The 15,392-nt window shown below is 35.9% G+C and overlaps 1 pseudogene; it reads right to left on the bottom strand.

Moving 5' to 3' along the window:
• Positions 1 to 12,125: 12,125 nt before the first annotated feature.
• On the bottom strand, positions 12,126 to 14,650 carry LOC105870720 (GTP-binding nuclear protein Ran-like; annotated as a pseudogene).
• Between the last annotated feature and the right edge of the window lie 742 nt (positions 14,651 to 15,392).

Here is a 15,392-nt window from a genome sequence, read left to right as displayed (position 1 = left end):
CTCATGCAATATTTAGGACATACTTATACTAAAAATATCTCAAAACCCTTTTATTTATTTAAAATTCAAATTTAACAAGGCACCCTGTATTTCATCCGGTAATCTTAGGAAGTGGTAGGCAGACCATGTTGTAAGTAGAAAAGAGGGGATTGTGTCAGGGGTGATTGCTGCAAATGAGCCCCTGTACTTCTTTAGTACTCAGACCATAAGTGGCTGATTCCCTGTCTATATTGATGGTAGGTGTATAAGACCTGTTATTTATCAGTGCAGACATTCTCATTTCTATAAATGTAGATGAAAAATAAAAATGTAAACACAACTCTGAAATAAAGTGAATCATTCTGTCTAGGTAGAAATAGTTTAAATAATGGTGCCTTTCCCTCTGAACATATACAAGATTTTTAACAACATTTTTATTAAAGTACTTATTTTACGTAGTTCGAGAAATCAAATACCACTATTTTAGGTAATACCTATGGACTTCTGTCTATAAAAAATTAGGATAAAGCTCTTTTACATATTCCAATATCCCCTCTTACCCCATACACACATATTTTCCTTCTCTGAACTCCTACCCATTCTCTCAATATAATTATAGCACAGTCATTGATTGAATAAGGAGCAATATTTACATCATTACCAAGATCTAAATATGCTTTATAGCAGAATCGTATAGTGTGTTATATTTTCTTCTTGTATAATTTTTGTTTTCCCTGGGGTTAATAACAGCTTAATTTTTGAATGCTTACTCTTCTATGTACTAACTCTAATTTACTCCCAAATTATTCTCAAGAATTATAAAACTGTTTTCAATATATCATATACAACAGAAAAATTGTAAGTTCCATTTTATCTTTTTCTTAAAGGTAGCCTTCTGAAGGCCTCTTGTTTTGATCTGGACTAGCTACTGTGCAGGTCTACTACCTAAGACATTGTCCTAAGATTTTTGTTCATTGTCATCTTGGGAGTTCCCCCTTATGTCTCCTGTATTGACTCCTTAATATCCAAGATCCTATGTCTTCCTCTTTCTTTATTTAATTCCTTATGTTGGTAGAGCACATTTTTTAGGACTTAGGAAGGAAGGATGATGGGTGGTGAACACAGACTCCTGAGTATCACGGAGTTACATCATATATCAAAAAAGTGTGCCTTGATTATAACATTTTTGGAGTTGGAAGAAATTTTTAAAACTACCTTGCATTTTACAAATGAAGAAACTGAGACTGTAAAAGATGAAGTAACTCTTGCAATGATTATACATTTATGAAATGTATAAAAAACTATTCTGGAAAAGAATTTTAAAAATTCTTCTCTGTTTAACTTTGGGGGTAAGGTTATGATACCCAAGACACCAGGTAAAACATGGGCAAAGGTGAGAAAGAGAATAAAGCATAGTTGTGCCCATGTTAAGATGACTCTTCCTAACCCCTATTGATATAGGGTGTTGAAATAAATGTATTCACTATTTATTTCTGTAATTCAATGACATCCATTGATTAATAACTAAAGAGAGCTTAAGATTTCTAGTGGCTCCAACAATCTCTTTCAATCTTTTTGAAATCAATTAGAAAAGATAAAAATAAAAGTAAATATTGTACTCTTTTGAGGATTCACATCTCAAGGTTAAAGGGATCTCAATGTTTCTCCCCTTTAAGCAATAAAAGACCTTTTTTTAAAAAAAAAAATAATCTCTAACCCATTTGGTTCAAGTACAATTTTGGTATTCTAAAATTTCTCCCTGCATCTAAAACCTTTTAGTAAAACTGGGGACCAGTCATCTCTTAGAATCTCTCTCCCTTTAAGAAGAAATGCCATGCTATCCATAGCAAAAAAAAAAAAAAAAAAAAGTTTCTAACCCATGTAGGCAGCATTGAATAAGAATATTGTTTCAGTTGAGTCTAATGAAAATAATATTGGGCAGGAAAATGCTTTCGTAATCCTTAAAATTACACCACAGACTGGGCCTGGATATGAAAAGTAGAGGTTTACCTTAAGGTAACTAAAGGCCTTTCAATGTTAAGCAATAACATCAAATTTAAATATCAAAGAGTTCTCAAAGTTATCTAGTACAACAGCCACAATTGATTCAGAGGACTGTGCTACGGTTTGCACCCAGTTAATTAAAATAGAACCACTTTAGCAATCTTCATTTTGGCCTGCACTGTTATGAAATATTTTTTCATAAATTCTTGAAGTGTTCCTGCATCCACAGAATTTTCCCAGCTTCTGAAATCATGTGTCAAGTCGTTTGAAATCTATTAAAAGCTACTTATGACCTTTCTTTAAGCTTAAAAAGAAATAACTCCATCTGTTGGCTTCATCACCCATCACCAGGGAATTCTGGAAAGGAGAAAGCTCAGGAGACAGAAGAAAACCAGTTTTTTTTCCCCCTGACCTTTGATATTTTAATGTCATGTTATTTGAATCTGAATTTCTTGTTAACAGCTATTTCACTGTAACATTTCTGGGAACTGTAGTAAGTTGAATGTTTATAGGAAAGCAGGTGTCTTCTCTCATGTTTGTGTTTTATTGTATTTTTTATACAATATCCATCTTCCCTTTTTCTCTCTGAGTAATTCATTCTCACAATGTGCTCCTAATTTTTTACCTTGTAAGTCTCCTTGAATGAGAAGTCTGTGTTTAACAAATATTTCTTGAATAAGTGATAAATAGTTGAAAATTACAGTTTTCCCTCGTAAACACTATTTGTAGCTTTATTAGTAATCATTTGAGCCACAGGATAAATAGTGCTTATTTGTGAGATTTCCATATGGCTTTTGCATTTACAGTTCCTTTTAAAATCTACAAAATGAAACAGGATCTATGCCAATATTCCTAAAAACTGAGAAAAATGCCTTTTCTTTTTACCTTTTAACCATTTCTTAGGGTCTTCATTTCTTTGTGTAGAATGAAAGAAAAGGTGAGAGAGAGAGAGAGAGAGAGAGAGAGAGAGAGAATGTCATGTCATGTGTTTTATAACATTCTAGGATTTTTTTTCAGCTGCCCTTGACAGTCTATTGGTGAATATTTTCAACTCCCCCATAAGGTTTCACGCCTCTGCCTCCTGTGAAGGAGCACTGACAATTCTAAACCCAGCGAGCAAGTAGAACAGTTCTTGGAATGAGGCAGACTGGGGTTGGGGAAGAAAAGCACAGTACTGTGAGCTTGTCCTGGGTCTATCAGGTAAGTCAGCCATACACAAGAGCTAGTTGGAAGCCTTCAACAGCAAAACCAACCAGCTGTTATTAACAAGGCCAGGTGCCCATTTTCAGAAGTTAAAAACAACACCATGTGGTTAAGACGCTAAAACTAAATGATAAATTGGGTGTGTTTTTTTTTCAACCACAAGAGTGAGTAGAACCAATCTTCAGGATCACTGATGACTTGGTAGCCACAAGGAAATCCTGTTAATTATCCTGGGGGGAGTGTTGCAGGCTTCCAGAAGTGAAATGCGCCCCTAGAATATATTTGATCTAATTAATGGGGTGCTACAGGATTATCCAAGTTCAAATTTTTCTGTAGGTTGTTCTTTAAATATTAAGCCTCTGTTGGAGCTTTTAGGTCTCAAGAAGCTCAAGTAGAATCCATTTATTTTTTCAGAAACCATCTCTTAAGAATTCAACAACCTCTCATGTGAATGGGTATAACATCGAGTAGCCAGTAAAGTTCCAAGGAAGTTTATTTTAACCCATTACCGACATTTCAGTGATTCTTAAGAACCGTTATAACTCTCTCACTCACCTCCATTTTTATTCCCATGGCCTCAACTGAGGAATTAAAAGTAATTTGTATACTTTGGAGATTGTTGATGCACTGTTTCTAGAAAATTTTTGTGGATTGAATTATCTTGGGTTGCTGTGTCATCCTGAAAAATAAATAAAAGTGATTACAGCCTGGCATTTTTACAAAGTTGAGGGTTGGGTACTGTTCAACTTTGTTTGATTTTAGTCTGAGCTTCTAATGTTAGAAAATTCTGTCACAGATATAAAACATGCTCTTATAGACCATGTACTACCTCATACCTCCATTCCGGCATTTTTAATACCACAGAACACATTTTCTGTACTTTTAGATGGTACCCCAGCATTCTAACTTGGTGTAGATAAATACAGATCAGCTTTTTGAAGGAAATATCTTTCTAATTAGCTATCTTATTCTTGGGATTAAGGGAGTACGAAGCTATTAGGAAAGAAAGTTAGGAATTACAGGCTGATCAAAATTCTCATTTTTTTAAAAGAAAGAACTTGAGAAACTAAAGTTTAGCTGAAGTCACAGAGGATCAGCCAACCTAAAGCTTTAATATTATCAAAAGTCAAAACACTCAAATCAAATATGGCGTATTTCAACAACTGACTCCATTTTCCTTCATCCACAGGTGAGTATAGTAAGACAGAGATTTGTATTTTGTTTGCTTGTTTTTCTTTTCCCTGTATTCCTTTCCTGAGGCATGATACATGGTAAATTCCTACTACCTTCTTGGAGCCAAACATTGATCAAATTAGGATTATAGAAATGGGCCTTTAAAAAAGTAAATCAAGAAGAATAAACATATATTTGCAGAATGGCCATAAGAGTCATATTTCTCCTGATGTGGGTCGGTTTGGGCAGTGTGAAAAGTCTAATTGTTTTGAAGATGCTCTATCTCAATGATTGAATCTGTAGGGAAATTAAAGAATGTGAGACAGGCTAATCAATGCCCATTTCTACCCACGTTCAGCTTGCTCAGCTCCATTCAGGTGAAAGTCTGATAGAAATAATTAGGAGATCACAGTTGGAAATCCCAAAACAACAAATGCTGGTGAGAATGTGGAGAAACAGGAACACTCTTACACTGCTGGTGGGACTGTAAATTACTGCAACCTTTGTAAAAGTGCAAAGGTTGTGCAAAGAATAGTGCAACCATTCTTTGAAAAGAATTTGGAGATATCTCAAAGAGCTAAAAGTAGAAATACCATTTGACCAAGCAATAGCATTATTAGTCATCAACCCAAAAAAGCATAAAACATTCTATTATAAAGACATCTGCACCTGAATGTTTATGGCAGTGCAATTCACTATTTCAAGGACATGGAAACAACCCAAGGGTCCGTCAATTCATGAGTGGATTATTAAAATTTGATATATGTTCACAATGGAATATTACTCAATTCTAAGAAATGACAGCAAGCTAGCACCACTTATATTATCCTGGATTGAGCTTAAGCCCATTATCCAAAGTGAGGTGACACAAGATCAGAATAATGGGCTCCACATGTACTCACCATCAAATTGGTACTGACTGATTAACATTATGGTGCTCAAAGGGTGGTGTTCACCAGGGATTCAGGGTTTGGAGGGGTAGTCCCACATCTGAGGGATGTGGTGAACATTGTGGAGGGGAAGGGCATACCTCTAACCCTTGCTAGGAAGAGGCAAAGATATAAAATGTGACTAAAATGTTAAGAAAAAAAGAAAAACAAACATTTGTTGGGTGTGGGGCAGGTGGGAGGGGGGATGAGGGGATGGGTATATACATACATAGTGAGTGTGATGCACATTGTCTGGGGGATGGACACACTTGAAGCTCTGACTTGAGGGGGGAGGGGAGACAAGGGCAATGTATGTAACCTTAACATTTGTACCCCCATAATATGCTGAAATTAAAAAAAAAGTAAAGAAAGAAAAAAGAAATAATTAGGAGAGAATACGGGCCAGAAGTTGAAGAAAGTAGACAAGTTCCATGAGATGGAAGAGAATGAGAAATCTAAATAGGTGAGAAAAGAGAGGTTCCTCGTAGGAGGGAATTTCAGGCATATATGTAGACGAGAGGTACCACATGGGCATCCCCTAGAGATAAGCATGGAGGCCCATGACACCAAACGAGCCACTGGGAGGCAGTGAATAGAAAGGATGAGTCACTCATCCTTCCACTTGAAAAGTGTGCTGTGTACAAGTGCACGGATGGGCAAAAAATAAGTAAATATACCAAAAAAAAAAAAGAAAAAAAAGTGTGCTGTAGATAAACTGCAGTTGGTGATGTGAGACTGAGGTCAATGTCTATTGCCTGCCTGTGCTCTCTGTTTTTAGTTTTCAGTTTGTTTGTTTTTGCAATGGAGTATACTATCTTGCCTTCCCATATTACGAGGTTATATATAAAGAAAAACAGAAGTAAGCATTCTAGAAAAAATAGTGAATGTATCTGAGTTAAAAAATCTAAATGCAGAAGGGTATTTTTCAGCTTATCAGACCCATCTCTTGCTGCACGAAGTCTACCTATTCAGGTCAAGCAAGTGTATTTGGTAAAAACATTAGTCAAACTAATTACTTAACAGTCTTGATGGTCAATTCACTTTCAACAGCCAATTTGTACTCATTTTCACAATAAACACAGGGAGCCTGCTACTTTATAAATGAGAAAAAGGAAGAAAACAGAGGAAACAATGGAAGACAAGAGGTTTTGCACAGTTAGGATAAGAAGGGAAAGCTACCACCCCTGTCTCCATGTTAGCTGAGTCAGGTGAAAGTGAGGAGAACCAAGTATTTTTCTTAAACACTTGTTTCAAAGGAGGTATTTCAAGGGTAATTGAATAGGATCTAGATATGAGGAAAACATTATTATTATTATTATTATTATTATTAATGTACCTGGGGTACTACATCAGTCTGGCAGGGGCTGATTAGCACTGCTTCCTAGCTCCCTCCCTGGTCAATGAAACCATTTCCCATTTCCAATTTCAATCCTGGAGCAGGATAATTAGCCCAATTCTGTTTTAATCATAAACTGCTACCAAAAAGCTACCCTATAAATTCATGTTCTATGTTATGAAATGGAACTCTTTGACACAGTGAGGAGACAATAGTAAGAATAAAGTCATCCCTACAATTTTAAAAAGGCAGATATATGTGCCTTACTAATGGTTGGTCAGGGCCATCTTTTTCATTTTAATTTGGTAAATACAGATTGCCTGTTGTGTGCTTAGCATTGTGCCTAGTTCCATGAGGAATTCTGTGTCTTGACTTCAAGGAGCTTAAAATCATGTGGCAGGGGTGGGAGAGGAGTAATGAGAAATAAACATAATAGCTGTAATAGAAGATATAATGTGATAAATGTCGTAAAAATGATACATAAAGAAATATATGTGTAAATCATAGCATATTATTAAATCCTAACCATAGGACTGGACCATCTCATGTTCATTTTCACAATGCTTTGTAATCTATATATGTCCATGTATATAGATGAATATATACACAAGTAATATCATGTGAACTTTAAACTTTTCTCTGTCTTTATACATGGTTTTTGATGTACAAGAAAATGAATTGTTTTAATTGGGTAACAAAAGTTTTTCCTTAGACCTCATTGCCATTTAGAGAAACCTTGGGTATAAACAACATGTATAAACTCACATGATTTGGTTTTTCCAGCCACAATCCACTCCCTCTTCCTTCCTGGTGACAGATCTCCCCTTATCCTCATCTTCTTTTTCTTCATTCATAAGGTCCCTATTACACACAGATAGATTATGTGCCAGATAGCACTATGATTTCAACCTTCCGCCAACAGCAAATGCATCTTCTTATTGCCTGCACCCAGGGCAGACTGCTCCTGTAGCTGTCCCCTACCACATCTGCCCCCTGACCCCCATCCCATCACCTCCCTTTGGGAATCCACTGTTGGGTTCTCACATAGGAACCGAAAATTTACAATGGGAGTACCCCGGAAAACGCCCCCACCCTCTTTAATCCACAATTCCTCTCACAGACCTGTCAATTTTGTCTGCCATTTGAGGAAAGCTGAGAAATATCACGCTTTTCTACCTGAAGGAGACTACAGGAGAGAGAGATGGGTATTATTTCCTGGGTAGAAGGTTAGGCAAGATTAGTAAGGGAAAGGAGTTTAATCATGAAGGCTTTGATCAAGGTCAACGAAGTCCAAATGGAGTTATCTCAATAATCATAGTATTTTTCTTGATTTGATGTCAAAAAGAGGGAACTCGACACAGTGGTTGTTGACCTGGGTGCATCATAATTACTTGTATGAAGTGGAAATTCTACATCAGGAACCAACAGACCTGGGTTCAGATCCTAGCATCACCACTGACTGTCTCTATTATCTTGAACAGATTATTAAATAAGTATGTACCTTAGTCTCCTCTTTTTAAAAGGCAGGTTAATCATATCTCCAAAGTGAACAAATGGCCTCTTAATAAAAGGTATATTTCACATACTTCTACTAGGTATCTTCACTGGTCTTTTTATAGTCTTTGTGCTAGCTGAAGACATAAGCCGGTGTTCTGAAGCAACACAAGCCTGATACATTATCATAACCATATAATTATTGTTTACTTTTGTTGAAGCAAAATATATAACGCATACAGAAAAGTATACAAACCATAAGGATATAGCTCAATTATTAATATTTTTCACAAATTGAACACATTCATGTAATCAGCACCAGATTGAGAAATAAGCAATACCCCAGAAACCCTCTTTGTGTCTCCTTCCATTACTTCCTCCCAAAGGTAACCACTACCCTGACTTCCACAGGCACAGGTTAGTTTTACTGATAGCTCTTAAACTACCAGTTAAAGACATGCTATGTCCATGCAGTTGCTAATAGTTCTTAAACTGTTACAGATTAGATACTCATTTTTTTGTCAAATGTGCTTCTTGATGATTTAATATAGGACAGGGGAGAAGTTGGTAGAGTACAAGGACAGATGCAGATGATAGGACTGGAAATTTTATTCTCCTTAAAATATTGTTGGTTAAGACTAATGTGTCATTTCCAGCAAACACATGATCTCGTACTGTAATATTTTTGGGAAAGGAACAGCTTAATGAAGTTGGAACTATCATGTTTCTTTTGTCTTGGATAAATTGCAAAATACCATTTATAGAAAATTTTTTTAAAAAAAGCATTTCTCTGTGGCTTAACTTGGTATTTGTCCATACTTGGTGAAAGTTAGAGATGTACAATCTATTTAATAATATTGTCATCTTAGATTTTTTTAAAACCCTTTACCACAATATTCCAAGAACACAAATAGAATCCAAATGCCAGATCTTGCCAAGATCACCAATATATTTCCTAGGTGGTGACAAAGGAGTTGGAGACAGAAGGTGGAGGCAGGGGAGGGACCCGGGTCTATGTATCACTGCCTCGGGGCAGAAAATCTAGTTTCCCCTTTCTCCCCCCATATCAAATCCTCAACTACATTCCATCCTCTGCTGGGCTGGCCACAGCTGTGGCTGTTTCCAAAATGAAGATGGAATCTAGCCACACTTGGATTTAGTATTCTCTAGAACTGCTATTCCTCTGGGCATTATTTTCAGAAGTATCACATTGCACAGGGGCAATGTGATACTTGGTTTTTCTAACTAGCTTGTGAAAAAATTTACAAATCCTTTTTCCCCCTAAATATAAAAGACTTGATGTAAGTCTTCTGTTCATTACATTTTCCTCTGGGATACCCTTATCCAAATGGAAAAAGAGAGATGATTGCTTTATCCAGCTAGCTGCCTAAAAAAACTTTTTTTCCGCCTAGAACAAATAAATTACATATCATGTTAGCCACAACACAGCAGTGTATTCGACATAAGAGTCTACAAAGTGAAAGACTGGATGGTGACTTCTTGTTATTATATGAACCATTTGATTTAGATCAAACAATATTCTCTAAGAGCCTGCACTGTATTGAACACAGTGTTAGATACAGATGACAAAATGACAAATAAGACATTGACCCAGCCCACACGGAGTTCACAGATCAGTAGGAAAACAAAACAAATGCAAAATCACTAACAACCATATAACAGTTGCTCATTATAATGAAAGTACCATGCACAATGTTTTGCCAAAGAAGAAATGATTAACTCTCACTGCAGGCATGGTCAAGGAAGACATCACAAGGTATTGCAGGATAATTAGCCAGCAGAGAAGAAAACCATACATGCCAGGCCAAAAGAAGATGCAAAGATACAGAGGAATGACAAAGCCTATTCTTCAGAAACTCAAAGTAGAGGAAAATTATCTAAGCATAAGATAAAGAGAGGCAGTTGATGAGGCTAAAGAAGTTTTAAGTCAGATCATAAAGGGACTTCCTCCTTCAAATCAAAGGACCAATACAGTTAAAATTGCAGTTTAAGAATTAACTCTGGCATAGGAGAAGCAGCTCAATTAGAGGATAATGACAAAGAAGGTAAGAAGATCAATTTAAAATTTATGTTCTCAGGGTTAAAATATAACTACCGTGTTTCCCTAAAAATAAGACAGGGTCTTATATTTATTTTTCCTCAAGAAGACACCCTAGGGCTTATTTTCAGGGGATGTGTTATTTTTTTTAAGTACAATACAACAATCTACATTTATTCAAATATAGTTAAGTCGTCGTCTTCATAAGATCATCATAACTCTCCAAACCCAGAATTCCATCCTGAATTTCTTGCGACTCTATTTCCTTTAGAACCATTGGCCCCAGTCTCTCATGTGGAGCACTAGAGCTCTCATGGGGCAGATGAGAAGGGCTGCTCATCTTTTTTACTGCTCCGTGATGAAATGCATGAGTTGTGCAGATGCGCTGCGTAGCCACACCCATCACTAGGTCTTATTTTCAGGATAGGGCTTGTATTGTGCAAATGCTTAGAAATCCTGCTAGGGCTTATTTTATGGGTAGGTTTTATTTTCGGGGAAACACAGTAGCCTTTAGTCTCACACACACTCTTTCCCTCACCCATTCTCTCAGTTACCTCCCTCTCTTCTGTTTTTATTACTGCCTTTCTTCCTTCATATCCCTCTAGCCCTTTCTTATATTTTATGTAACACCATAGAAATTTTAGGACAAATCCTTAAAAGTATCACCCAATAGCCAATATGCTCAAGCTCCAAAAACAACTTAGAGAACGAATAAGGGGTTAATATACAACCAATTGAAATAACAGCATGTTAATTTTTTCCATTATTATAAGTATCTTGGAGAAAGCACCTGATAAAGAATAGAAGTGTCTGGTAGTCTTTTTTTCTGGCTCTGCTAAATGATGGCAGAGTTGGTAGCACAGCCAGATATGGTTTCACTACCATAATAAACAGCAAAGAAGGAAATTTGTCATTACTAGCAGCCTCCTGGTGATGCCTATCCTTCCCTGGAGAGCTTGCTTTGCCTTCAGCTTTTAGCCAACCATCTCTGACCTGTCACTAGCTGTTCTCATGGGTTGTAACATAGATGATACCTCTGCACAGTTCTGCATGGGTTGGGTTTGTGGTCTGATCTCTTCTGGAAGGCATGGGTTTATAGGGGAAAAGGAGGGAATCATTTATGGTGGTGGAGCCTGCTCCATTTCTGAACATACAGATAAGCCCCAGTCTGACCAGTTAGGGTGGAGAAGACTTTGAGGAGAACAAGAAGATTGTCAAAGGATCCCCAGAGGGAAAGGTATAGATGAATCTAATGGTGAGAAATGATTTGCATTTCCAACCTGAGGTGTCATGTTTCATATATACTCCCCAAGTATGGGAGTATATATAAGAGTATATACTCTTATATATAAGAGTATATACTCCCATACTTAGGGAGTATATATGAAATTCAGGAGAGAAGGACATGAGGAATTCTAAAACAATCTAAAATGACTTTTTAAAATATTTTTGTCAAAAATGTTTTATTCATTTAGAAAATTGAAATATAACAGAAGGCGTGTGTGGGATACTTTTATTTGTGACAGGGAATGTAGGTGGTGGTTTTTTGTTTTGTCTTGTTTTATACTGAGGAACACTGCTCTAACCTACTCCTCTGATTCACGAGGAGTAGAAGAAAGCATGGAGAAGTGGTCAGCCAAAAGGAAATAAAAGCTCAAATCTGATACCTAATGCAGTATTTTAAGGTATTTCTTTCCTCATTATGCCTCAGTTGTTCCCTCTATAGATAAAGAGAAGTAGCCCTTTGACTCCAAAGCTATTAATCAGAAGGGCATGCCTTTGAAAATTGAATATATTAGGAAATATATTGCAATATATTAGGAAATATATTGCAAGAGGAATGAAATAAAATATTTGAAGTCTATTTGCAAAAAACAAAGAGAACCTACATTTCCCAAGTAGGTTTTGACTTTTTCTCTTTAAGCAAAAAATAAAATTAACTTGCAGCATAAATGTAAATTTAGGATCAAGAATTATCAATACCTGGTTAACAATACCTAATCAACCTATACCTAATCAATACCTAATTAACAATACCTGGTTGGGGAGGCGGGGGGTTAAAGCTTTTAGAAGTTTTTAATGCTTCAATGGAAAGAATATCAACTTTGCAGTCAGAAAAATCTGGGTTGAAAAACAAACTTAAACTTCTGCTGGTCAACATGGAATAAGCCCACTATATCCTAAGTCCCCTTCTGATTAGAGAATACCTGAACAATACTATCAACCAGTTTGAGCTAATTAACACTTAAAAGAAACTCCAAACAAGATAATATACATTTTTAAGTGCACATGGATATTCATGAAGATACATCATATTATTTTTTTAAGATATTTGAAATACAACTTTATTCTGATTCTAAACAAAAAGGAATGGGAGTGACAGTTAACAAACAAGATTTCACCACTGAATATTGTGAAGTGCCTATTAGCACTCTTATATTTGAAACTCAAGGAGAATCAACTGCGCTCCAAAACAGCTAAATATGCAGATCCAAACAATGAAGGTATTTTTTAAACTGCCACATTCACTATGAAGCCCATTCATCTCCTTCAGCATCCCACAGATGAAGCACATTTTCCGCTTAGCTAAATAATAAAGTGGCACACACACTGCACTGCTGACATCACAGGACAGCCTATAAAACTAGACTTCTGACACTGGGCTCCAACTTCATTTTCACAGGTCATCATCCTCATTTGGGAGAGCAGTTGTCTGAGCAGCCTCTAAGTCATGCTCATACTGTGCTGCCAAAGCTGGGTCCATGACAACTTCTGGTGGGGCAAGAGCAGGCATGGCAATTCCAAGTTAGGGTCTCCAATGAGCTTTCTAGCAAGCCAGAGGAAGGGCTTTTCAAAGTTGTAGTTACTTTTGGCAGAAATGTCATACTACTGAACATTCTTCTTTTGGTGGAAGACAACTGATTTTGCCTTCACGTTCCTGTCCTTAATATCCACTTTGTTGCCACACAACACAATGAGGATGTTTTCACATACTCGTACCAGATCTCTATGCCAGTTATGCACATTCTTGTAAGTAACTCTTGATGTTACATCAAACATTATAATGGCACACTGGACTTGGACATAAAAGCCATCTCTCAGTCCAACAAATTTCCCCTGGCCAGCTCTATCCCATATGTTGAACTTAATGGGTCCTCTGTTGATAATGGAGCATGAGGACATGGACCTCAACACTTAAGGTGGCTACACATTTCTTCTCAAATTCACCAAATGATGTTTCACGAATGTAGTTTTTTTCCATACCACCATCACCAACCAATACAAGTTGGAACTAGACCTGAGGCTCTCCTTGGGTGGCCATCGCAGTGTTGCTTCCAGAAGCATCTCTGTGCCTGTCCAACGAGGCTCAGGGACATCATAGTCTGAACCATAATGCAAATCATAACAAATTAAAAATAATTTAAATCATACAAAGTATATTTTGCAATCAAATAGGAATTAAATTAGGAAATAATAGCAAAAACTCTGTGAAAAATCTCCAAATATTTGGAAATTAAATGACATACTTTTACATAATCCATGAGTCAAAGGAGAAGTTTCAAAAGAAATTGGAAATTATGTAGAGCTGATTTGAAATGAAAATACAACATATCAAAATTTGTGGGCTGCAGCTATAGCAATGCTATAGCAATGCCCAGAAGGAAATTTATAGTGTTAAAAGTTTATATTGTATACATTCCTTCAACCAAGAATACCATACCTGGAAATATTGTCTTTCAGAAATGAGAAATGTAGGAAAGATAAAAATTTTTCCAGAAAAAACAAAAGCTAAGGGAGTTCATCATCACTAGACCTGTCTTATAGAAAATACTAAAAGGAGTTCCTCAAGTTGAAAGAAAAAGATGCTAATTAGTAACATGAAAATATATGAAAGCATAAAATTCACTGGTAAAAGTAAGTAAACAATCAAATTCAGAATTCTTCAATGCAGTAATGGTGGTTTGTAAATCATTTCTATCTTTAGTATTAAGCCTAACAGCCTAACAGACAAAACTATTAAAAATTATAATAGCTATAATAGTTAGCTAAATGATACACAATTAAAAAATGTAGATTATGACACCAAAAATGTTAAATGCACCAAGGGGAATGAAACAACAATGTAGAGGTTTTTTTCTGTGATTGAAGTTAAGTTTTTTTCAGCTTAAAATAGCCTGTTATAATTACAAGATTTTTAAGCCTCAAGCCTCATGGTAATCACACAACAATGACCTTGTACACACACAAAAGATAAACAGAAAGAAGTCAAAGCATAGAGAAATCACTTAATCAAGAACAGAAAAAGAAGAAGAAAGGAACAAATGTTCAGCAAAATTAGCCAGAAAACAATTTTTAAAATGGTAGTAGTAAGTCCTTACATATTAATAAATACATTGAATGTACATGTATTAAGTTCTCAATCAAAAGACACAGAATAGCTGAATGAATAACCCAACTATATGCTGCCTACAAGAAAGATTCACTTTACTTATCAGTACACACATAGACTGAAGGCGAAGGAATGAAAAAATATATTCCATGCAAATGGAAACAGAGAGCAGGAGTTGCTATACTTATATCAAATAAAATAGACTACAAGGTAAAAACTGTAAAATGAGACAGAAAGAAGGTAATTATATAATGATAAAGGGGTCACTTCATCAGGGGATATAACAAATGTAAATATATGTGCACTCAACATTGGAGCACCTATATATATATAAAGGAAATATTAATACATCTGTAGGGAAAAATAGACTATAATATAATAAAAGTAGTAGACTTCAACACCCCACTTTCACTAATGGATAGATTATTCAGACAGAAAATCAATGAAGAAACATTGGACTTAACTATCCTTTAAACCGAATGGACCTAACAGACATATACAGAACATTCCATCCAACAGCAACATAATACACATTCTTCTCAAGCACATGTGGAACATTCTCCAGTATAGATCATACGTTAGGCCACAAAACAAGGCTTAGCAAGTTTATAGAGATTGAAATCATATCAAGTATCTTTTCTGACCACAATGGTATGAAACTAGAACCAATAACAGGAGGAATTTTGGAAAATGCATAAATGAATGGAAATTAAACAACATGCTCCTGAACAACTAATGGGTCAATGAAAAAATTAAAAGAGAAATTTAAAAAATTTTGAAACAAAAATGGAAACATAACATACCAAAGCTTACAGGATGCAGCAA

Source organism: Microcebus murinus, chromosome 6 (genome assembly GCF_040939455.1).
Source record: "Microcebus murinus isolate Inina chromosome 6, M.murinus_Inina_mat1.0, whole genome shotgun sequence".
NCBI lineage: Eukaryota > Metazoa > Chordata > Mammalia > Primates > Cheirogaleidae > Microcebus > Microcebus murinus.
The sequence above is the reverse complement of the archived record's forward strand: the minus strand, read 5'-3'. Positions and strand labels throughout refer to the sequence as shown.